Source organism: Oncorhynchus masou, chromosome 12, assembly GCF_036934945.1.
Source record: "Oncorhynchus masou masou isolate Uvic2021 chromosome 12, UVic_Omas_1.1, whole genome shotgun sequence".
NCBI lineage: Eukaryota > Metazoa > Chordata > Actinopteri > Salmoniformes > Salmonidae > Oncorhynchus > Oncorhynchus masou.
In genome coordinates this window covers 69,964,159-69,989,284 of record NC_088223.1, presented here as the reverse complement: position 1 = coordinate 69,989,284, position 25,126 = coordinate 69,964,159, and the positions used below count along the sequence as shown (strand labels likewise).

At 42.9% G+C, this 25,126-nt stretch overlaps 1 protein-coding gene and 1 long non-coding RNA gene across 6 annotated transcripts in view; both read right to left on the bottom strand.

The window, feature by feature from the left end:
• Positions 1 to 16,813, bottom strand: part of LOC135550742 (angiomotin-like) — a 68,124-nt gene extending 51,311 nt beyond the window's left edge. For 3 of the 4 annotated variants that reach the window (XM_064981817.1, XM_064981821.1, XM_064981822.1), the window contains exon 1: positions 9,364 to 9,694. The gene's annotated coding sequence lies outside the window, so the exon portion shown is untranslated. Of the gene's footprint in view, positions 1 to 9,363; positions 9,695 to 16,717 lie in introns of those variants that run through there. The other variant, XM_064981820.1, reaches the window with a different exon arrangement.
• On the bottom strand, positions 13,859 to 14,885 carry LOC135549204 (uncharacterized). 2 transcript variants are annotated; one of them, XR_010456959.1, is made up of 4 exons: positions 14,799 to 14,885; positions 14,419 to 14,505; positions 14,221 to 14,283; positions 13,859 to 14,094 (listed from the first exon to the last, which is right to left on the bottom strand). It is a non-coding gene; the product is annotated as an uncharacterized LOC135549204 (long non-coding RNA). The 2 variants fall into 2 exon arrangements; XR_010456960.1 differs by lacking the exon at positions 14,419 to 14,505.
• Positions 16,814 to 25,126: the final 8,313 nt, after the last annotated feature.

The window sequence follows — 25,126 nt, the reverse complement described above, 5'->3', positions numbered from 1 at the left end:
ACACACTCCTAATGGGAAGCATGTGCTGTAGAGATGAGAACCCTCTTCATCTCCGTCACTCTGGCTGTGGATTGATTTGGCCTTCCTCTACTGAGTAATGGCAGGGACAATCCCCCCTCACATCTCTTCCTTCACCCCCTTTTCCCCTCACTTCACCCCTGTCTCCGTCACCTTGCCCCCTACTCCCTCTCACCCCTCCCCTTTATTTACCCCCTCACCTCAGCCCTTTCTCTGGCATGTTTCTGAAGCAGCAGTGGTAAGAATATCACCCCCCCCATCTCTCTGGTCCTATAATGCCAGATTTACAATACAACAATCAATCACAAGACTGACAGCAGAAGGAATGACTCAGACTCAATGCTCCATCCTACTCTGTCCCAGTAGACAATGAAACTACCACTGACATACATCACACATTATATGACTATATTGCTGGAAAACATGCTTTTGATTAGAACTTCATCTGGATTCAGGAGTGAGTGAGATCATCCCATGACAGCAATGGGAATGTGATCGGGTCCTTGACAGGAAATGTTCATGTGTCCAAAACAAACTCCATCTGGAAGTGGAGCAGGACCAGGGAAGTGCTGGGATGGTTTCGTCCCACAACACTGATACTAACACTGATACTCCGCTTGGAGACCTAGTGAATGAATGGTCTGGGGTGTATGTGTGTAAATGAGTGAGTGTGCATGTGTCTATTTGTGTGTGTGTGTGTGGCCATGCCTTTTGCATTATCCCCCTCACCCCTACCTCCCATGAGTTCCAGGAGTCTGTCTCCCACACCGTGACACATTCCAGAGTGGTAGTGGCAGTCTGTTCTCTCCCTGGGGTTAGCAGGTACATTGCCCTGGCTCCAGTCACAGGCATTGGGTTACCCAGCCTCCCACTCTCCCAGCACCAAGGTATGCAATGGCTCTTTTAATAGGGCCACAGTTCATGTCCCTCCTAAACGGTTACAGTATCACACCACCCATCGGGAAAAAGGAGTAGGAATGAAGAGCACTTCTTCTCATTCCTGCTGGGGGCTGGTGGGTCATCGAGTTGATTTCAACAGGTTGTGTGTGTGTACATGTGTCTGTGTGTGTGTCTTTCTCTCTCTGTGTGTGTGTGTGTGTGTGTGTGTGTGTGTGTGTGTGTGTGTGTGTGTGTGTGTGTGTGTGTGTGTGTGTGTGTGTGTGTGTGTGTGTGTGTGTGTGTGTGTGAGAGAGAGAGAGAGAGAGGGAGCACTGTGGCTCAGAGGGTGTTAGTAGTTCACTGACGTTGCATTTTCATTAATTAATGATATTATTAAACAGATTTTGGATAATCTGCATCCATTGTGTACGTCGTGTGAGCTCAGAGGAAAACAATAGACATTTGGGTTATTCCTAGGCTGAGTAAGCTGACGTGACTTTGGGCCTCCTCTACAGAAGTAAGCGGGGGGGGGGGGTAATATGAGGGACTCAGATTGATAGGAAGTGACTAAGGAGTATGGAGATAGAAGGGGAGGCTGAGGGGGCAAGCAATTACATAGAGAGACAGCACTACAGAGAGAACGAGAGAGGAGGCGGAAAGAGTAAGACAGAGAGAAAGGGAGTGAGTGGAACAGTCAGACATTCCAGTGCTGTGAGTCAATGGTGCTAGGCACTGCTTTGGCAGACACTTACCACCACCTATACGACTCAACAAAGGCCCCAGGCTCCCTATTGGCCCGGGCAGGACCACCATACAGAGAAAGGAAGGGGACAGGACACGGGAGGGATAATCAACACTGGTTCAGATCCAAACACACACTGAGACCAGACAAGAGACCAGAGCAGGTCATTGTTCTTTGTCATTTGAGCATTTCTTGGAATCCTGTCAAACTGCAAGAAACAAATCCCTGTACTGGCCCTCTGGTTAAAGAGAATAACCATGGCATTCCCTCTGGAATGTATCTTAACAAACAAACACTTTCAACGGATATGGACTCTGGTTGGCTGGCATGTCTTTGATGTAATATGACTATATTTCAATGGGTTAGGTATGAATTGGGTAGGTGTAGGCCTAGTATCATTGAATTTGATATAATATTTTTTTTAAATGAATGAAATAAATCCACTTCCCTCAACATCCCGTAAGGATTAGATCATTCCATAAGGCTTTGTGGCAAGTGGGTCAATTAAGAAAATAAGGGTACATATGTTAGACTGTCACTAGTTTGTAATCAAGAGTGGACTAAACAGAACAATCCACAACTTCCCTTTAATGGGGAAACAACAACTACATCTCATATTTAGCTTAGAATGACAATTCATGTTCTTAACCCTGGGCAACATGGGCTTGGGAGGCTCACAGGGATATTGGTATCCACAGTACTCCACATATCAGTTTTTTTAAACTCCAAACTATTACATAAATGCACTGTAATTTAAGCTTTAAAACTGCAGACTTGGTTCATCCAGCCATGCTCTGCAGATGTCATAGTAAAACTCCTTGTAGACTATATGTACCACACTAGAGTTGTGTTCTGATTTTGAGCGGGTCCCTGATGAATCTGTTATCACAAAAAAGGTCCCTGGCCCAAAATGTTTACAGACGTACAGTTATGAATATATCTACTGTTCCCTGGAGGAGGGAACGAGTTATAACATACTATGGGGGAGTCAGCGACAAATCATACTAATCACCTGAAGAAAACTGAAATCACGCCCAATTGATGCCAAGCCCACTCTCGGAAGCCCTGCCTTCTTGGCTATAATACCGGGGCTCGCATTAATTTCCTCAACTCAGTACAGCTCTTCAGAGAGCCCAAACCTCCTGCTCCAAAAAGGGGTTACAGAAAGATAAATGCGCAACCTGCGCACTGCCTAACACCCACTCCAGAACCCAGCCAAAATAACACTATGAGCCAAACTGGTAGCGGTAACATCCAAGCGATAATACCTCACAAACGTATGTGGGGAACCCCAAATCCCTGCAGCACAGATAACACCAATCGTCATACCCCTGAACAGTGCCCAAGAAGCCACCACACCCTTAGTGGAGTGAGCATGCACACCGCTAGGCAACCCTTGTCCGTTGCGGTCATATGCCAGACACTGCTTAAAAAAGCTCCCTACCCCAAGCTGGATTAGCTAACAGACAAAAAGCTGTACACAAACGCACATATCCATGGTCTAATCCATATACGTGCATAAAGTGCACAGCAGAGGCTCAAATGGAGGCTCACAAAGAGCGTCCAGGATCAACGTCAGGTCCCAGATCGGTGCCATAGGCTTAGACACTGGTCTGAGCCAATGCACGTCATTCATAAATCGCATCACCAGAGGATGAGACCCCAGGGTAGAGCTGTCAATCTCTACATGACACGCCGAGATGGCTGCCATATAAACCTTCAATGTGGAAAAAGGCCCTGCTCAAAAAGCTCTTGCAAGAACATCAAAATGTCCACCAAAGAGCTCTGAAAAGGAGAAACTCCTTGAACCTGACACCAACCCTCAAATGCGCGCCCCTTCTGTGTATACAACCCACCGACTATGGTCGTAATCATGTTCGAGGGTAAAATCCTGGCCGTCAAATGCAACCTTTCAGGGGCCAAACCCACAGATCCCATATCTGCAGTTGTGGGTGAAAAACTCTCCTGTGTGCCTGGGACAATAGATCCCAACGACACGGAACCCTCCACGGGTCCCCACCCAACAGGTGGATAATTTCTGGGAACCAGGGTTCAGATCAACAGATCCTTCGGACAAACCCTCTCCACGGTGGCCTGAATCAGGTCCACTGAAGGAAACTCATAGAGCAGGATGTCCCTGATACACCAAAGAATCCATTCCCAACAGAGAGCCCAGATCCCTCATTGAGAAGAACAGACAACAATTCACATTTCATGCTATGTGCAAAAAGCTACATCAGCCCTGCCGAACCGGTCCCATATTTGAGCAACCACCGAGGGGTGCAGTCTCCACTCAGTAGAGATAGGACCCCTCTAGAAAGTAGATCCGCATCCACGTTGTGAGATCTGGGAAGATACGTCAACCTGGCGAAGTTAAATGCATACGAGCAGATAACGGGACAGGTTTAGGAGAGAGAGAGAACCCGTCCCCCCCTACCTGCTGATGTACACTACCGCTGTCCTGTTGTCAGACCTTACCAACACATGCTGGTCCTCCAACATCGGCGCTGTTGACCTAATCCCTCTTTCCAAATAACCCACACATAGCACTCCCAATCCCAGTAAGGTTATGTCTGCCATGATCACCCTGCGGCCCATGTGAATACCCAGCAACATCAGTCTCGGGTCCCTCCAAGGAGTCAACGCCCTTAGACATGACGCGGATACCTCGAGCAACCAATGGCAGTGGTGAGATGCGTCCAGACGCGTAGCAATCACAAAGCACTGAAACAAGCACATCAAGTCCCAAAAGCACCACAGCTATCATAAGAGGTCATCAGACCCAATAACCGCAGGTACAAGCGAAAAGGCACAGAGTGCCCCAGCCCCAGCCCAAGACCATAGACCCCACTATCCCAAGAACAATACTTACCTTGCAAGCCTTGAATGTCAGAAGTCTTAAAAGGAACCACAAGTCCAAAACAACAGCACACGTGCTACATAGAATCGACCAAAAACCACAGAAAACCTGCAGTAACCAGGAAACTGTGTACTTGTGCGCTGCCATGGCAGCCCAGGGCTGAAGGCGACTGTTTGGGAAAAACACATGATTCGGAACCGAGTCCAGAACGAGACCCAGAAACTGAATGCGCTAAGCCGGAGTCAAACAACTTTTCTTGTGATTTACTTTGAACACCAGAGTGGCAGTTCCCTCGACTCCACTACAACCAGCCAATCATCCAGATAGGCCAATACTCTGATCCCCTGGCACCTGTGCCAAAGCCGCCTCCATCACCATAGAAAAGGTGCAGGGCAATAGGGAGAACCTCAAAGGCAGAACCAAAAAGGTGTAGGCCACACCCTCGAAATTAAACCGCTGTGGGGAGGATATATAGCCACATGAAAATATGCATTCTTCAGATCTATGGATGCAAACCAATCGTTGGGACTGCTCTGTACTCCTGAAACAGGGACTACCCGAATAGCCTGTTTTTGAAAGAGAGAGGCAATGTCCTCTCTCAAGACAAGAGCTAGGACCTCAGGGACCCTTGACATAATGCTGCCACGAAATGGAGGAGAACGCACAGCGAACTGCAGACCGTACACCTTTCATCACTATCCTCATCCCCCATGGCAAAATTGTCTGCCACTGACAGAGCACGCTGCCAGGCACTACGGCAACCAGTAACTTTCCCACATTAACCGAAGCACTTTGGAGTACGGTTGCCACAGTAAATACGTGGGGAGGAGGGCCCAGGGAACACGTCCACTCCCCTGGCCTCCAGCTAAGGTTGAGATGACTGCTTCTTTCCCCGCGCTGCGGACGAATCCGCTTTCCACTCCGCTCTCCTTCGAAGACGTCCAAGACGTCCAGAAGCACCAACATGGTCAAAAACAGAACTTGATGCCGTGAGCAACCCACCTTTGGCCTGGACCCTTTCCTTCACACCTTGGGAACTGCCAAGCCACCTCCATTTTTTAAAAACATTTTTTTACCTTTATTTAACTAGGCAAGTCAGTTAAGAACAAATTCTTATTTTCAATGACGGCCTAGGAACAGTGGGTTAACTGCCTGTTCAGGGGCAGAACGACAGATTTGTACCTCGTCAGCTCGGTGATATGAACTTGCAACCTTTCGGTTACTAGTCCAACACTCTAACCAAAGAGCTGCATCCTGTTTTATTTTTTCCTCGAAACGGGCCTGTAAGTACTCCATAGCCGAGCCAAACAACCTTGTTGGAGAAACTGGCTCATCAAAATACAACTGCCTGTCCCTCTCAGGAATACAGGACAATGCCAGTCAGAGGTGGCGCTGAGTCACCAGCTTCACCCCCATACTTTTCTCCACAGCCATGATAGTACAGCGGGATCAGACACAGCACATATTTTGTCGAGAAGCTCTGAAACTGGCTTCCCCGTCTCCATGGTGTTATTCCACTCCTGCAGCATATTGATATGATACATCTGCAGCATCCACCCCTAGGTGATCTGCCGCTCTACGACACAGCTCCATCAAAGGTACATTAACCACCAATGGTTCACTCTCCCCTGTCGAATCCAAAGCTGGGGTTTTAGGCTGCTCCGGACTGATGTCATCCGATTCACACTCTGGAAATCCTCCAGAGCAAACCAGGGATAGTATACCATCCCCACACTCTGAACATTGCCAGAGAAACCGGGATAACACATGTATCAACTAACCACCACTGCTGCCCTCTCCCGACCACACGGGAAGAGCCTTTGCCAGCAGCCCCAATCTTTCTCAATATCAGCACAACGCCCAATGGAAGTTTAACCAAGCCGGGTACAATGGTCACAAGAACAAGTCCGAGCCAAAGCCTCCTGAGCATGTTTCCAACCCTGGTAAAGAGAACAGCACTCATGATTATCTTTAATTTTTTCATTGTGAAACCACATGCCCCGGGGCGTACTTGAAACTTTGTAAATTGCATGACACGTTCTTCGTTCAGGCGAGTGAAGAGCGGAAAATTGAGGAAATGAATGCGAACCCTGGTATTATAGCCAGGAAGGCGGTGCTTCCAATGGCCCAGCTCGGCATCCATTAACCCATTCGTTTTCAGGTGAATATGATTAGTCAGTGACTCCCCCATAGTACAGTGCCTTGCGAAAGTATTCGGCCCCCTTGAACTTTGCGACCTTTTGCCACATTTCAGGCTTCAAACATAAAGATATAAAACTGTATTTTTTGTGAAGAATCAACAACAAGTGGGACACAATCATGAAGTGGAACGACATTTATTGGATATTTCAAACTTTTTTAACAAATCAAAAACTGAAAAATTGGGCGTGCAAAATTATTCAGCCCCCTTAAGTTAATACTTTGTAGCGCCAACTTTTGCTGCGATTACAGCTGTAAGTCGCTTGGGGTATGTCTCTATCAGTTTTGCACATCGAGAGACTGAAATTTTTTCCCATTCCTCCTTGCAAAACAGCTCGAGCTCAGTGAGGTTGGATGGAGAGCATTTGTGAACAGCAGTTTTCAGTTCTTTCCACAGATTCTCGATTGGATTCAGGTCTGGACTTTGACTTGGCCATTCTAACACCTGGATATGTTTATTTTTGAACCATTCCATTGTAGATTTTGCTTTATGTTTTGGATCATTGTCTTGTTGGAAGACAAATCTCCATCCCAGTCTCAGGTCTTTTGCAGACTCCTTCAGGTTTTCTTCCAGAATGGTCCTGTATTTGGCTCCATCCATCTACCCATCAATTTTAACCATCTTCCCTGTCCCTGCTGAAGAAAAGCAGGCCCAAACCATGATGCTGCCACCACCATGTTTGAAAGTGGAGATGGTGTGTTCAGGGTGATGCGCTGTGTTGCTTTTACGCCAAACATAACGTTTTGCATTGACGCCAAAAAGTTCAATTTTGGTTTCATCTGACCAGAGCACCTTCTTCCACATGTTTGGTGTGTCTCCCAGGTGGCTTGTGGCAAACTTTAAACAACACTTTTTATCTTTAAGAAATGGCTTTCTTCTTGCCACTCTTCCATAAAGGCCAGATTTGTGCAATATACGACTGATTGTTGTCCTATGGACAGTGTCTCCCACCTCAGCTGTAGATCTCTGCAGTTCATCCAGAGTGATCATGGGCCTCTTGGCTGCATCTCTGATCAGTCTTCTCCATGTATGAGCTGAAAGTTTAGAGGGACGGCCAGGTCTTGGTAGATTTGCAGTGGTCTGATACTCCTTCCATTTCAATATTATCGCTTGCACAGTGCTCCTTTGGATGTTTAAAGCTTGGGAAATCTTTTTGTATCCAAATCCGGCTTTAAACTTCTTCACAACAGTATCTCGGACCTGTCTGGCGTGTTCCTTGTTCTGCATGATGCTCTCTGCGCTTTTAACGGACCTCTGAGACAATCACAGTGCAGGTGCATTTATACGGAGACTTGATTACACACAGGTGGATTGTATTTATCATCATTAGTCATTTAGGTCAACATTGGATCATTCAGAGATCCTCACTGAACTTCTGGAGAGAGTTTGCTGCACTGAAAGTAAAGGGGCTGAATAATTTTGCACGCCCAATTTTTCAGTTTTTGATTTGTTAAAAAAGTTTGAAATATCCAATAAATGTCGTTCCACTTCATGATTGTGTCCCACTTGTTGTTGATTCTTCACAAAAAAATACAGTTTTATATCTTTATGTTTGAAGCCTGAAATGTGGCAAAAGGTCGCAAAGTTCAAGGGGGCCGAATACTTTCGCAAGGCACTGTATGTTCTACCAAATGACCAGCTAAAAGGAAACCCCTGATGTAAAGCATACTTATAGTCTATAATGATACAAGTTATTTAACACGTTTAGTCTACATGTCCTTTCTCTGACTATACTAACCCTTCTCCTAGCTGAGACATTGTGTGCCAGCCCAGCTATCCCCCTGACTACTACTAGCCTACCACATTCATGAGGAGCAGAGGGACATCTGTGAACCTACAGGGGATAATGTAATTTAACAGGAGTCTCCACACAGGCAAACAGAGCTACCCCATGGTATTATCACACAACAAAGGCTAGAGGTTGAATGGGAGTGAAGATACACGTAGACTGATAATATGCTCACACTGATAAGGTTAATTAATCTTGTTATGATAAAGTAGGAAAGCTTTTTGAGGACCTCCACAAGCAAAATTAAATGGTCCCATGTCTATGTCTTTACTACTGTATAATATATGCATAATAAAAGCATGTAGTGTATTTATAGAAGGCAATGCTCAGAACTGAGCACAGGACACAAAAATGCATGAAAGGTACAGTAGTCAATTACAGGATATATGGCTGGCTCATATGGAATTAATAAAGGGGGTGGGGTATTTAATTGGTAACTACTGAATAAACGTGGGGCAGGGCAACATATAACATTGTATGCTGTAACATAGTGTCAATGTACTGCTACAGTACATCACATTTGTCGAGAGAGAAAGAGAGAGCGAGAAAGAGTAAACATGGTCAATCCTTCCATTGCCAATACAATCCCAATAAAAAGGTAACAACACACACACATCTGCAGACTGTCAAAGTCACGGTGTCAGGGTAGGCTGACACAGGTGTGTCCAAACATGAGCATCGTCTGATCACTGTTATTTCCACGGAAATGTCTACAAATGCATCTTGGACTACTGTTTAGCTCTCTACACAAACATACCTCTGGTAGCGTGACCAACAAATGGCCTATCCAATCACACACTTTCACAAGTCATGGCAAACAATATAAGCAAATGTTTACAGTAGCCTAGACTATTCCGTTATGTAGTCGTGTCTACCTTTCAATGAAACTTCACAGAGAAACTACTACACCACTGCTCCGTTGTTGACGTCCCTGCTCGGGTATTTCCAAAGATTCGATGAAGAGCGGATATTATGCAAAATTTCCCAAACTATTCTAAAAAATGATGATACGACTAATCCATGTTACTTCACGGGTTTCCTTCGAATAGCATGCTACGTTTGCTCTTATCCAGAGAATAACGCGTATGCGTCCCTTCCCATTTCAACTTCTTAAAACGTTGAGGAATATTTTTTCCACTTGACTGCGCTACGAAGGGAATGCATAAAATAATGGCCCCCTTCTACAAACCGCGGCAGCAGTGTATGCATCTGAGACCGGGCAAGTGCAACCCCCAACCCCCTCATTGGAAATAAGTTTTCAGGAGGGAAATCCCTCCTTCTCCAGTCTGCTATAGGAAGTAAGACAATTTTGCCGGCTTTTCTGTTGGCTTTTGGAATCGTCGCTCATGCAATAACCAGAAAAATGACAAAAGCCTTTTTTGTAAGTTAAGGTATCAACTCTGCGGGCCTGTCCCAAAGCCACTCCAGGACCGAACGGGTAGATGGTTGCTCCAGTCACTATTTTTACGCATCGTGTAGTTAGTTACCTACCCAATCAGTGTCTCTCCTATTTCACTTTATACGAACTGTGAAAATGGTTGCAAGAGTAAAATATATGTCCGTAAATGTACTGTATCTATATGAGAAGTTTCCATCTTTACAAACGCACATAGACTTGTGGTATTGTTCACCGGCTTTTATTAATTAAGTCATCCTGTGTAGTACAGATGTGCCTTTATACCACAGGATAGAGACCGCTTTGGAAGTTGAAAGAGAAGGGCAATAAGCACGTGAAGATAAACGAGTCTCCAAGCTTCGGTTTGAAATCGATAATGCATGGTCTGATGATTCAGACAAAGTCAAATATATACGGAGTTAAATTCCATGTATCTAAATATATCATTTGGAAACGTTATGTCTCCAAGACAGGCATGCCAACTTGTATGATGAGAGGCATCTCCCTCATCTGTCAATGATTGTGGTCCAAAGGTGCAATAGCAGCACATCTCAAATTCCTCTCCCAACTGTACAAATGCTACAGGCCAAGTCCATGTTTTGTAATCCAAACCAGCTCTACAGATACCTGGGAAATCGAAGTATTAGGCCTACACATGCCATTATTATTTGAGAAGATTTTTTCCCTCAAAACACGAGGAGCATTATGGGGGAATAGCAACTGAGGAAATAAAACAATTCAGAGCCAAAACATATAATGTATTTGAATCAAGACAAAGTCAGAATATTCTACTGGGAGAGGAAAGTGAATTGCACCATGGAATGCCAAAATGATTCAAATGTATTGATACAGTCCCCTCCTGATTTCAGATAAGTGCACTTTAGATAACGGGCAATTCCACAATAATGGAATTATGCTTTGACTCAGATTTTTCACATTAAATTGTTTGCCAAACAAACCATACATCTCTATGCACAATGACTTATTTGAAGAATTTACACACAAAAAAATCACAAAAGCACATTTACTGGAAATGTGCAGATGCAAAGTTTGTTAACAGAATTACAGTATAACCTCCTTCAGGTTTTTTATGCAACTACAAAACTCTTAAATATCTGCTCCGAATTAATTTTCAAAGATGTCTTACTGAGCTCCAGTAGGTAAAGTGGATTTACATCCGGTAATGGAATTACGGTAACAGAATTACATCATTGGTCCCTGATCTGTAGTATATAGAAATGCATAACTATGGAAATTAATATAATTATCTTCATGGTGATGAATCCTGAATAGGTACACAAAGGTAGAAATGTGCAATATCTTTATTTTGCATACTTGGGTATTATTCTACACACGGGCTATTATTGTAATGAGCTCCTCCCCCAAACAAGACCACATGTGGTTGGTTCGGACCAGACCAAATCTGAAACAATCAGACATCTTCACAAGTTTGGACATCACAGTAAAGCACAGTAGAGTTCAGTACACTAAGTAGATATGTTGAGTACAGTATGATATACTCTACTGTACTGAACTCTACAATACTGCACTGTCCTAGCATGACTATCATTAAATGTGAAGACTGTTATATTATCAAATCAATTATCTATGTGTAATTATTCCTTATGTGATTAAACTAATCATGTAACTTTAATTAACTAGGAAGTTGGGGCACCACGGGAAAATGTTTATAGAGTCTCTATTTCCCGAATGAACTCTTCTGATATTTTCATATCTTATCAATTACAGTCTTCTATTAAGTATTATTACCTCATCAATCTCATACCTGAATGTTGCAAACACCTTGGATATCTGCACGAACCCTAACATAAATCATGAATCAGCGATATACAAGTTGGCTTAATTATTGATTTACTAACTAACTAATCAATCACAGAATTACATAAACACACAGTAGGTCATACATTGGTTACTAACATGACACAAAGAAAAATCCCTCGTGGACGAAACCGATATGATGCCTTGGTAGAGAAAGGAAAGGGGTGGGGACAGCTCAAAAGTGGGAAATTCAGAGTTGATAACTACACTCATGGAAATGCTAATACTTTGAACATTAACAACCGCTAATTCTAAAATAAATAGCAATTTACATATTTACGAGTGTATGCCTTTGTTGTCCCTCTCTGTGATCTCCAGTCTGTCTGCTGGATAGATTGTCGACAGAAAGTCTCTGGTTTGTCCACCAGAGATCAAAGTCTTTCATAGATGTATCTTGTTATAATGGATACATCAGAGTACAATTTGGTAATTCGACCGGATGCGTTTACCAGACTAAAGTACTTAAACAACTACAGCCTGAATTATTGGGTTTTATACTTAGTGGGTTTTATACTTAGTAGAAAAGGGGGCGTTCCATGCCGCCGTGTAATATCTGTGCTCACCGGGGCGTGGCCACTGACTGATCCTAAATTACTATGAAAAACTATTTTCATTTAGAAAACTCAGATCACATTGTTATCTTTCCAAAAGTATTCCTATACTCAATCATTTATTTTTTCAACATTCAGATGCAAATCCCATAATTGAGATATTATGGGACTGTATACAGTGGGGATGGTGGGATGAAATATCCAATAAATGTCGTTCCACTTCATGATTGTGTCCCACTTGTTGTTGATTCTTCACAAAAAAAAACAGTTTTATATCTTTATGTTTGAAGCCTGAAATGTGGCAAAAGGTTGCAAAGTTCAAGGGGGCCGAATACTTTCGCAAGGCACTGTACAAACAAAGAAACAGTCATGTTTGTCTCCTGTCCTTCATGAGGTCACCAATTGAAACAAGCTCGACATGACTGTACCTTAAGTGTCCATGGACCACTCCAACTGCTTGTAATACAGAAATACTGTTCAATTATTCAACCTTTTGATGTCCAAGTGTCTCTGTGTTCAACAGTCACATTCCAATCTCGATACTACAGAGCCCGGAAGCAGAGTAGGATTGATCACCTTGTCGGCTCAGGTATTCGAATCAGCGACCTTTTGGTTACTGGCCCAACGCTCTAACTGCTAGGCTACCTACCGCCCCTCTACTCTACTGTAATGTAGTGTCCAAACTGGTTGGTGGAGAGAATTTTGCAGTTTTATAGCTTATGTCCTGGAATTCTTCAGATTTTGTCATGGGTTTCAAAGAAAATGTCATTTTCATGAAATTCTATACATTTTGCCATGTCTAATGTGTATTAATGTGATATTTGAGTGACTAAAAAATTACAACAATATAAATTGGATAAAAAATCTAAATAAAAATACATCAGCTAGACATGGGTTAGTTGATCTGGACATTTCTAGCTCTCTAAGGTCTGCAATGACCAACATGACAAGAGGAACTCATTATGCACTACCCAATTTCAAAATTGCACCTTGTGCATTCTACTATTACAACTTCCAAGAGTATGTTTAAAGCCAGACTGAGTGAGTGGGGGGGGGATGTACAGTTACAAGAGGACAAGGCATCATACCCTGGGCGGTTCTGAACAAAATGAGCTGGTTTGTTTATTGTGAAGAAAAGTCGCTGCGGCACACACACCTGGATGCACTCGAGACTCATTTCTATGTGCACGAAAATTGCCATCTGTTTCCCTGAATTGCCTCCAGCGTGCCATCCACCGCCAGAAGGAGCAGGTGAATGCCACCGCAGTAAGGCTCCCATGTTCCATCCTGGTGATCACGTCTGGCTCTCCACCAGGAACCTACTACTCCTGGTACTGTCACGCCTACTCCTGCTCGACGTTGCCGGTCTACAAACCACCGCCCCTGGCAATCATCATTACTCACACTTGCTCCCCATTATTACTCACACCTGGACCTCATCATCACCTTGATTACCTTCACTTATTTAGCCCTCAGTAGCCTCAGTCATCAGGCAGTATTGGTTTGTTTTCATTCACGATCTGTACGCTTCTCATGTTTTATTTATCTGCATTCTTCATTATCAAACTCACCTTCTGTACCTGCTTCCTGACTCCCAGCGTATAGGTGACATATGGTTACTACTAATATATAGTAATATTTTTAGCTAAGAATATAATATAATAAACAATTAAATAAAGGCCAGATTTTATTGTCATTATATGCTCAAATATTTTGGAAATATGCACAGGTGGCATCTCATTGTTTGAATGATGGCCCAGGTCAATCTTGATACCAACTAAGGCTGACTTCTTTATGGAACAATACAGCCTGCCTGGTTCCTGAGGATAAGAAAAAAGGAGCAAAAACACGAGTTAATCTTCAGAAATAAGCATGAGTTCATCTGCCAAAACAAAGACAAAATGCTATGCATAATTATTATGATGTAAATTATAAGAACAACTTACATCCAGTTGACACTAGCAGGGAAAGAGAGATTCTCTGCCTCTGATAGTTAGGTTACTGCCAGACTGAACAAAACATAGAGACCATGTTAAAAGTAATGTAATGATTAACTAGGCTATTGAATCACCAAGACTAGTTACACAAATTATTATAAATAATTTAGATACAAACTTCCTCTCAGTCAGCTCTCTGCCTATCACCTGCATTCAAAAGAGGTCAGCAACAGTCTTCTAATGGCTTCATGAAACATAGTCCCCTCACCTCAACATAGACTCCACACTGAAATACTCAAATAAAAAGTAACAATCATCTCATTGGTAATGTCAGGCTGGGTCTGTAGCTCTATTCCATAATAGAAAAATGACTTATGTTTGTAAGAGTTAGCTAACTATCTGGTAAAGTGGTTAATTAAAGTAATCTAGCTTTTTCCTATCAAGCTAGCTTGCTAGCAAAGTTAGCTAGCTAGCTAGCTTACAAACAGTGCTCAAATTCTAATAAAACTTTATCTATCTAGTCTAGCTATAGTTTATCATATGATTTTGGCTTCATATATTTGAATTTATTAATCAACTTTGCTTACCTTAATAAAATGAAAAATAATGTGCTTATTGGTTCAACCATTGTCCTCTTGCATCATCATGCTGGAATGAGTCCCAGTCGGAATTAGATAGATCGTCACAGCCAGCCCGCCTTTGGGGAAAACAACCTGTGGTTGCCTCGCTAGGTTACCCTTTTGTCTCACACAAAAACTTCACCTTTTTTAAACTCAATCTTCTGGTTTTCTGCTTGTTTTCGTCAATTACAAAACTACATTTAAGTACAACATGTCAAAATGTTTCTACATTTCCTGCTCCTGAGCATTCTCACTACTTAGAAAAATGTAATATTGTAGGCTTTCCCTCATTCCCCTTTTCATGAAGGTGCAAAAAGCCACGTGAGTGAGTGCTAGCTAGCTACCGACCAGAACAATAGACTAGCCAAGACCACCACCTGCCCTCCAGGACACCTACAGCCCCCGATGTCACAGGAAGGTCAGAGATCATCAAGGACAACATCCACCCGAGCCACTGCCTGTTCACCCTGCTATCATACAGAAGGCGCGGCCAGTACAGGTGCATCAAAGCTGGGACCGAGAGACTGAAAAACAGCTTCTATCTCAAGGCCATCACACTGTTAAATAGCCATCACTAGCACATTAGAGGCTGCTGCTTATATACATAGACTTTAAATCACTGGCCATTTTAATAAATGGAAAACTAGTCACTTTAATAATGTTTACATATTTTGCATTACTCATCTCATATACTGTAGTCGATTCTATTCTACTGTATCTTTGTCTATGCCACTGACTTTGCTCGTCCATATATTTATATATTCTTAATTCCATTCCTTTACTTAGATGTGTGTGTATTGGGAATATGTTGTGAAATTGTTAGATATTACTTGTTAGATATTACTACACTGTCAGAGCTAGAAACACAAGTATTTCTCTACACCTGCAATAACATCTGCTAAACACGTGTATGTGACGAATAACATTTTCTTTAATGATTTGATTTGACCAGCAAAACCAACAGATGAACTATACAGCTAAAATTAGTGAGTGGAGTTACAAACGGGTCTCCATTTTCCATGCCAAATGACCTGAAGCCATGAGGCTCTTCCCGCAGGCTCTATTTCTCTACGTTAAGAGTTTTGAGAAATGTTGGTCTGGATTTTTGACCTGGTTACACGTACAATTAACAACACAGCAGCTTTTTTGGCATGTTTTGTTATTTCTGTATGACAAAAAAATCTACAAGGAAGTTGGCTCTTTTACAATGGGGGTCAATGAGGGGTGGGATAGGTGTGGGATGTGGGTTGTCCATGGGTGGCTTTTGACCATTTTATTGGATTCCCCATTACTCAAAGGTAGGAAGAGGTTTGGTCCAAATCAGATGTTGGGTACAGATGTACTTTATTTGTTGAATATTATGTGAATCCTATAAAACAAAAAGGGCCAATTTAGGTGCAATCAATTAGCGGAATTTCTCAGAAATCAAAATAAAATTTCAACAAAATAATGTTTCAGAAACTACAGAAATGATTTCAGAACAATCTGTGATGGTGGGTGTCATGGCTTGTTGAAATGACATGGAATGACTCGAGGAAGCTAGAATGCATGATTAGACAGTAGCATAGAGGAATGTCACCCATCGCAGACAAATTGACTGCAAAAGCATCACTGACAAGAGTCAAGATTCATTAGATCATTCAACAAAGGACATAACACACCTCACTCATTATGTGATATGGAAGTAGGCCAAGGTAGACTGTTTCATTCCCCACTAAACAATGTTATCCTACCCCCAGTAGTAGACTATATGATTGTTTGGTTTCCCATTCAAGCCCACCAAAGGCTTGCAGAACTTTACAACAACTATTCCTTATGTGCGTTCAATAGAAATCGAATAACATTAAAGCTTTTTGAAGGGATATTTCTGAAAAGTTATAGCCTACCTCATATCCGAACTCACTTAACATTGAATCGCTGACTTCCAAGAGATCCAGGCCGGTGATTTTATGTGAGAGAAAAGAGAAATGTGTTTGAGGACAATGCTGAACACCATACTGTGATCTCTTGTAGGCTACATTACAGCCAAAATGTAGCCTACGGATGCTGTTTGGCGTATGCTGTGCACCACTGTGTGGTGGAAATATGAAGTGCAATAGGGACTGGGAAGAAATCTGTGCCCTCTTCTAAATTGTTCCAAAGTTTGGAAAGAGCTGTAAATCCGGCGGCCTTTAACATGTACAATAATATATTCGTATTTTCTTCAAATCTCACCGCCATTCCCTACTTCAAAGGGTGGTCCAAAGTAGGGGAGGGTTGTGTTGTTTTTTGGGGCAGCACAGGGGAGGGTAGTGTGTTTTTACCCTGGTTTACATTTGCTCTTCTGCTTTTGTTATGACCCTAACAAAGTTCATAAACGTTTGTGAAGGTTTGGTATGGTGTGATATTATTAAGCTTTAGCTACTGCAGGCCTATGATATGAAGTCAGTGCACCCCGGCGCTCCAACCAACTCCGACAGTTGAACTTGAGGTTACTTATATAATCTAACAATATGATGCTTATCTTTCTAAAAAATATTACATCTATATCTGTATTGGAGAAGCAGTTGCCATCTGACATAAAGAAATGGATGTTGGTGTCATAGCAGTCCACCAGCATATCTCGATCTCTCTGGGGTTAGGCCATAACTTCACTTCCTTTATATAGGCTATATACAGTACCAGTCAAAGGTTTGGACACACCTACTCATTCAAGGGTTTGTCTTTATTTTTACTATTTTCTTTATTGTAGAATAATTGTGAAGACATCAAAACTTTGAAATAATGCATATAGAATAATCTCCTAACCAAAAAAAGTGTGTGTCTTGTTATGTGACAAGGTAGGGTTGGTATACAGAAGATAGCTTGGTAAAAGACTCAAGTCCATATTATAGTAAGAACAGCTCAAATAAGCAAAGAGAAATGACAGTCCATCATTACTTTAAGACATGAAGGTCAGTCAATCCGGAAAATGTCAAGAACTTTGAACGTTTCTTCAAGTGCAATCGCAAAAAAACATCAAGCGCTATGATGAAACTGACGAGGATCGCCACAGGAAAGGAAGACCCAGAGTTACCTCTTCTGCAGAGAATAAGTTCATTAGAGTTACCAGCCTCAGAATCTGCAGCCCAAATAAATGCTTCACGGAGTTCAAGTAACAGACACAACTCAACATCAACTGCTCAGAGGAGACTGCATGAGTTAGGCCTTCATGGTCAAGTTGCTGCAAAGAAACCACTGCAAAAGGACACCAATAAGAAGAAGACTTGCTTGGGCCAAGAAACACGAGCAATGGACCTTAGACCGTGGAAATCTGTCCTTTGGTCTGATGAGTCCAAATGTGCGATTTTTATTTCCAACTACCATGTCTTTGTGAGACGCAGAATAGGTGAACGGATTATCTCCACATGTGTGGTTCCCCCCGTGACGCATAGAGGAGGAGGTGTGATGGTGTGGGGGAAATTTGCTGGTGACACTGTCAAGGAACACTGAACCAGCATGGCTACCACAGCTTTCTGCAGCGATACGCCATCCCATCTGGATTGCGCTTAGTGGGACTATCATTTGTTTTTCAACAGGACAATGACCCAACACACCTCCAGGCTGTGTAAGGGCTATTTGACCAAGAAGGAGAGTGATGGAGTGCTGCATCAAATGATCTTGTCACGACTTCCGTCGATGTTGGCTCCCCTGCCTGTTCGGGCGGGGCTCGGCGGTCGTCGTCACCGTCCTACTAGCCGCCACCGATCCCTTTTTCATTTGTTTGTTTGTTTTGTCTTATTAGTTTCAGCCTTGTGCAGATCTACAATTTTATCCCTGATGTCCTTACACAGCTCTCTGATCTTGGCCATTCTGGAGAGGTTGGAATCTGATTGAGTGTGTGGACAGGTGTCTTTTATACAGGTAACGAGTTCAAACAGGTGCAGTTAATACAGGTAATGAGTGGAGAACAGGAGGGCTTCTTAAAGAAAAACTAACAGGTCTGTGAGAGCCGGAATTCTTACTGGTTGGTAGGTGATCAAATACTTATGTCATGCAATAAAATGCTAATTAATTACTTAAAAATCATACAATGTGATTTTCTGGATTTTTGTTTTAGATTACTTGTAGATTACTTGTTCTCCCCACTGTGTGTGTGTGTATATACAGTGCCTTGCGAAAGTATTCGGCCCCCTTGAACTTTGCGACCTTTTGCCACATTTCAGGCTTCAAACATAAAGATATAAAACTGTATTTTTTTGTGAAGAATCAACAACAAGTGGGACACAATCATGAAGTGGAACGACATTTATTAGATATTTCAAACTTTTTTAACAAATCAAAAACTGAAAAATTGGGCGTGCAAAATTATTCAGCCCCTTTACTTTCAGTGCAGCAAACTCTCTCCAGAAGTTCAGTGAGGATCTCTGAATGATCCAATGTTGACCTAAATGACTAATGATGATAAATACAATCCACCTGTGTGTAATCAAGTCTCTGTATAAATGCACCTGTACTGTGATAGTCTCAGAGGTCCGTTAAAAGCGCAGAGAGCATCATGAAGAACAAGGAACACACCAGGCAGCTCCGAGATACTGTTTTGAAGAAGTTTAAAGCCGGATTTGGATACAAAAAGATTTCCCAAGCTTTAAACATCCCAAGGAGCACTGTGCAAGCGATAATATTGAAATGGAAGGAGTATCAGACCACTGCAAATCTACCAAGACCTGGCCGTCCCTCTAAACTTTCAGCTCATACAAGGAGAAGACTGATCAGAGATGCAGCCAAGAGGCCCATGATCACTCTGGATGAACTGCAGAGATCTACAGCTGAGGTGGGAGACTCTGTCCATAGGACAACAATCAGTCGTATATTGCACAAATCTATGCAAAACAGTGCATACGGAAAGTATTCAGACCCCTTGACTTTACCACATTTTGTTTTGTTACAGCCTTATTCTGAAATCTATTAAATAGTTTTTCCCCTCATCAATCTACACACAATGCCCCATAATGACAAAGCAAAACCAGTTTATTTTTTATTTTTAGCAAATGTATATAAAAAAACAGAAATGTCACATTTACATAACTATTCAGACCCTTTACTCAGTACTTTGTTGAAGCACCTTTGGCAGCAATTACAGCCTCGAGTCTTCTTGGGTTTGATGCTACAAAATTGGCACACCTATATTTAGGGAGCTCCCCCATTCTTCTCTGCAGATGCTCTCAAACTCTGTCATGTTGGATGGGGTGCGTCGCTGCACAGCTATTTTCAGGACTCTGCAGAGATGTTTGATCGGGTTCAAGTCCGGGCACTGGCTGGGCCACTCAAGGACATTCAGAGACTTGTCCCGAAACCCCTCCTGTGTTGCTGTGTGCTTAGGGTCATTGTCCTGTTGGAAGGTGAACCTTCATCCCAGTCTGAGGCCCTGAGCTCTCTGGATCAGGTTTTCATCGAGGAGCTCTCTGTACTGTCCTATGGTCATCTTTCCCTTACTCTTGACTAGTCTCCCAGTCCCTGAAAAACATCCCCACAGCGTGATGCTGCCACTACCATGCTTCACAGTAGGGATGGTGCCAGGTTTCCTCCAGACGTGATGCCTGGCATTCAGACCAAAGAGTTTAATCTTGGTTTCATCAGACCAAATAATCTTGTTTTTCATGGTCTGAGAGTCTTTCGGTGCCTTTTTGGCAAACTCCAAGCGGGCCGTCATGTGCCTTTAACTGAGAAGTGGCTTCCTTTTGGCCACTCTACCGTAAAGGCCTGATTGGTGGAATGCTGTAGAGATGGTTGTCCTTCTGGAAGGTTCTCAAATCAAATCAAATTTTATTTGTCACATACATGTGTTTAGCAGATGTTATTGGGGATGTAGCGAAAAACTTGTTTTTCTAGATCTAACAGTGTAGTAATATCTAACAAGTAATATCTAACAATTTCACAATAATACACACAAATGTAAAGTAATGGATGGAATGGAATTAAGAATATGGAAATATTTGGGCGCGCAATGTCAGAGCAGCATAGACTAAGATACATTATAAAGTGACTAGTGTTCCATTATTGAAGTGGCCCGTAATTTCAAGTTTATGTATATAGTGCAGCAGCCTCTAATATGCGAGTGATGGCTATTTAACAGTCCTCGCCTTCTGGATGATAGCGGGGTGAACAGGCAGTGGCTCGGGTGCTTGTTGTCCTTGTCCTTTTTAGCCTTCCTGTGACATCAGGTGCTGTAGGAATCCTGGAAGGCAGGTAGTTGGACCCCGGTGATGCGTTTAGCAGACCGCACCCCCCTCTGGAGAGCTCTGCGGTTGCGGACAGTGCAGTTGCCGTACCAGGCGGCAATACAGCCCGTCAGGATGCTCTCAATTGTGCATCTGTAAAGGTTTGTGAGGATTTTAGGTGCCAAGCCAAATTTCTTCAGCCTCCCGAGGTTGAAGAGACATTGTTGTGCCTTCTTCACAACACTGTCTGTGGTGGACCATTTCAGTTTCTCAGTGATGCGTACGCCGAGGAACTTGAAACTTTCCACCTTCTCCACTGCGGTCCCGTCGATGTGGATAAGGGGGTGCACCCTCTGCTGTTTCCTGAAGTCCACGATCAGCTCCTTTGTTTTGATGACATGGGGTAAGAGGTTATTTTCCTGGCATCATACTCTGAGAACCCTCACCTCCTCCCTGTAGGCTGTCTCGTTGGTAATCAGGCCTACTACTGTTGTGTCCTCTGCAAACTTGATGATTGAGTTGAAAGTGTGTGTGGCCATGCAGTCATGGGAGAACAGGGAGTACAGGAGGGGGCTGAGCATGCATCCTTGCGGGGATCCAGTGTTGAGGATCAGCAAAGTGGAGGTGTTTTTTCATACCTTCACCACCTGGGGACGGCCGTTAGGAAGTCCAGGACCCAGTTACACAGGGCGGGGTTTAGACCCATGGACTCATGCTTAATAATGAGCTTGGAGGGTACTATGGTGTTGAATGCTGAGCTAGTCAATGAACAGCATTCTTACATAGATATTCCTCTTGTCTAAATGGGATAGGGCCATGTGCAGTGCGATGGCGATTGCATCGTCTGTGGATCTGTTGGGGTGGTAAGAAAATTGTAGTGGGTCTAGGGTGTCAAGTAAGGTAGAGGTGATTATGATCCTTGACTAGTCTCTGAAAGCACTTAATGATGACAGAAGTGAGTGCTACGGGGAAATAGTCATTTAGTTCAGTTACCTTTGCTTTCTTGGGTACAGGAACAATGATGGACATCTTGAAGCATGTGGGGACAGCATACTGGGTTAAGGAAAGATTGAATATGTTCGTAAACACTGGTCTGCGCATGCTCGGATGCCATCTGGGCCGGCAGCCTTGAGAGGGTTAACACGCTTAAATGTCTTACTCATGTCGGCCACAGAAAAGGAGAGCCCACAGTCCTTGGTAGTGGGCTGCATCGCTGGCACTGTGATATCCTCAAAGCGGGGGAAGAAGGTGTTTAGCTTGTCCGAAAGCAAGACGTTGGTGTCCATGACGTGGCTAGTTTTCCTTTTGTAGTCCGTGATTGTCTGTAAACACTGCTACATACAGTTGAAGTCGGAAGTTTACATACACTTAGGTTGGAGTCATGAAAACTCGTTTTTCAACCACTCCACAAATGTCATGTTAACAAACTACAGGTCGGTTATGACATCTACTTTGTGCATGACACAAGTCATTTTTCCAAAAATTGTTTACAGACAGATTATTTCCCTTATAATTCACTGTATCACAATTCCAGTGGGTCAGAAGTTTACATACACTAAGTTGACTGTGCCTTTAAACAGCTTGGAATATTCCAGAAAATTTTGTCATTGCTTTAGAAGCTTCTAATAGGCTACTTGACATCATTTGAGTCAATTGGAGGTGTACCTGTGGATGTATTTCAAGGTCTACCTTCAAACTCAATGCCTCTTTGCTTGTCATCATGAGAAAATCTAAAGAAATCAGTCAAGATCTCCACAAGTCCGGTTCATCCTTGGGAGCAATTTCCAAACGCCTGAAGGTACCACGTTCATCTGTACAAACAATAGTATGCAAGTATAAACAACATCGGACCATGCAGCCGTCATACCGTTAGGAAGGAGACGAGTTCTGTCTCCTAGAGATGAACGTACTTTGGAGCGAAAAGTGCAAATCAATCCCAGAACAGCAGCGAAGGACCATGTGAAAATACTGGATGAAACAGGTACAAAAGTATCTATATCCACAGTAAAACGAGTCCTATATCAACATAACCTGAAAGGCCGCTTAGCAAGGAAGAAGCCACTGCTCCAAATCCGCCACAAATAAACCAAACTACGGTTTGCAACTGCACATAGGGACAAAGATCGTACTCTTGGAGTCGTCCTCTGGTCTGATGAAACAAAAATAGAACTGTTTGGCCATAATGACCATTGTATGTTTGGAGGAAAAAGGGGAGGCTTGCTAGCCGAAGAACACCATCCCAACCGTGAAGCATGGGGGTGGCAGCATCATGTTATGGGGGTGCCTTGCTGCAGGAGGGTGACTGGTGCACTTCACAAAATAGGTGGCATCATGAGGGAGGACAAATATGTGAATATATTGAAGCAACATCTCAAGACATCAGTCAGGAAGTTAAACCTTGGTTGCAAATTGTTCTTCCAAATGGACAATGACCCCAAGTATACTTCCAAAGTTGTGGCGAAATGGCTTAAGGACAACAAAGTCAAGGTATTGGAGTGGCCATCACAAAGCCCTGACCTCAATGCCATAGAAAATTTGTGGGAAAACCTGAAAAAGTGTGTGCGAGCAAGGAGACCAAACCTGACTCAGTTACACCAGCTCTGTCAGGAGGAATGGGCCAAACTTATTTTGGGAAGCTACCTGAAACGTTTGACCCAAGTTAAACAATTTAAAGGCAATGCTACCAAATACTAATTGAGTGTATGTAAACTTCTGACCCACTGGGAATGTGATGAAAGAAATAAAAGCTGAAATAAATAATTCTCTCTACTATTATTCTGACATTTCACATTCTTAAAATAAAGTGGTCATCCTAACTGACCTTAGACAGGGAATTTTTAATAAGATTAAATGTCAGGAATTGTGAAAAACTGAGATTAAATGTATTTGGCAACTGTACGTCTCGTGTCTGAGCCATTTTTTTGCAACTCCACTTTTAGTTTTCTATCCATGGTTTCTGGTTAGGGTAGGTTTTAAAAGTCAGAGTGGGTAGAACATCCCCTGTACACTTCCTGTGGTTTTCAGTTTCATAAAGTCCAGTGAATTTATTTGAGTGCCATCGTGGTATCGACTTGAGGGGGAATATTCACGGCTGTGACTATAACCAAAGAGAATTATCTTGGGAGGTAATACAGTCGGCATTTGATTGTGAGGTATTCTAGATCAGATGAATAAAAGTACTTGAGTTCCTGTATGTTATCACCATCACACCATGAATAGTTCATCATGAAACATACACCCCCACCCTTCTTCTTCCCGAAATTATATTTATTCCTGTCTGCGCCATTAACTGAGAACCCAACTGGCTGTACGGACTCAGAAATGTATATCCCGAGAGAGCCATGTTTCTGTGAAACTGTCACGTTCTGACCTTAGTTCTTTTATTATGTCTTTGTTTTCGTATGGTCAGGGCGTGAGTTGGGTGGGTTGTCTATGTTAATTTTTCTATGATTTGCTATTTCTGTGTTTGGCCTGGTATGGTTCTCAATCAGAGGCAGCTGTCAATCGTTGTCCCTGATTGAGAACCATATTTAGGGAGCCTGTTTTCTATTGGGTTTCGTGGGTGATTTTCTGTTTTCTGTTGTGTGTCTGCACCAGCCAGAACTGTTTTAGTTCGTTTCTCTTTGTTATTTTGTTATTTCCGTGTTCATTTAATAAATATGAACACATACCACGCTGCGCATTTGTCCGACATTTCATACTCCTCGTCAGAGGAAGACGACGAACGCTACAGAAACAGAGTATGTTACAATTCCTGATGTCTCTCTGGAAGGAAATCCTTACCCTGAGCTCGTCAATTGTATTATCCAGAGACTGAACATTAGCGAGTAATATACTCGGAAGTGGTAGGTGGATTGCGCACCTCATAAGTCAGACTAGAAGACCACTCCGAGTACATCTCGTCCGCCGGCGGTGTTTTGGATCGGCCTCTAATCAGTTCAATTGCCCTTGGGGGTACGAACAAAGGATCTGATTCGGGAAAGTTGCATTCCTGGTCGTAATGCTGGTATTGCTGGTGAGTTACTGCTGCTCTGATATCCAATAGTTCTTCCCGGCTGTATGTAATAACACCCCCAAAAATTCTGGGCTAACAATCTAAGAAATAACCGATTAAAA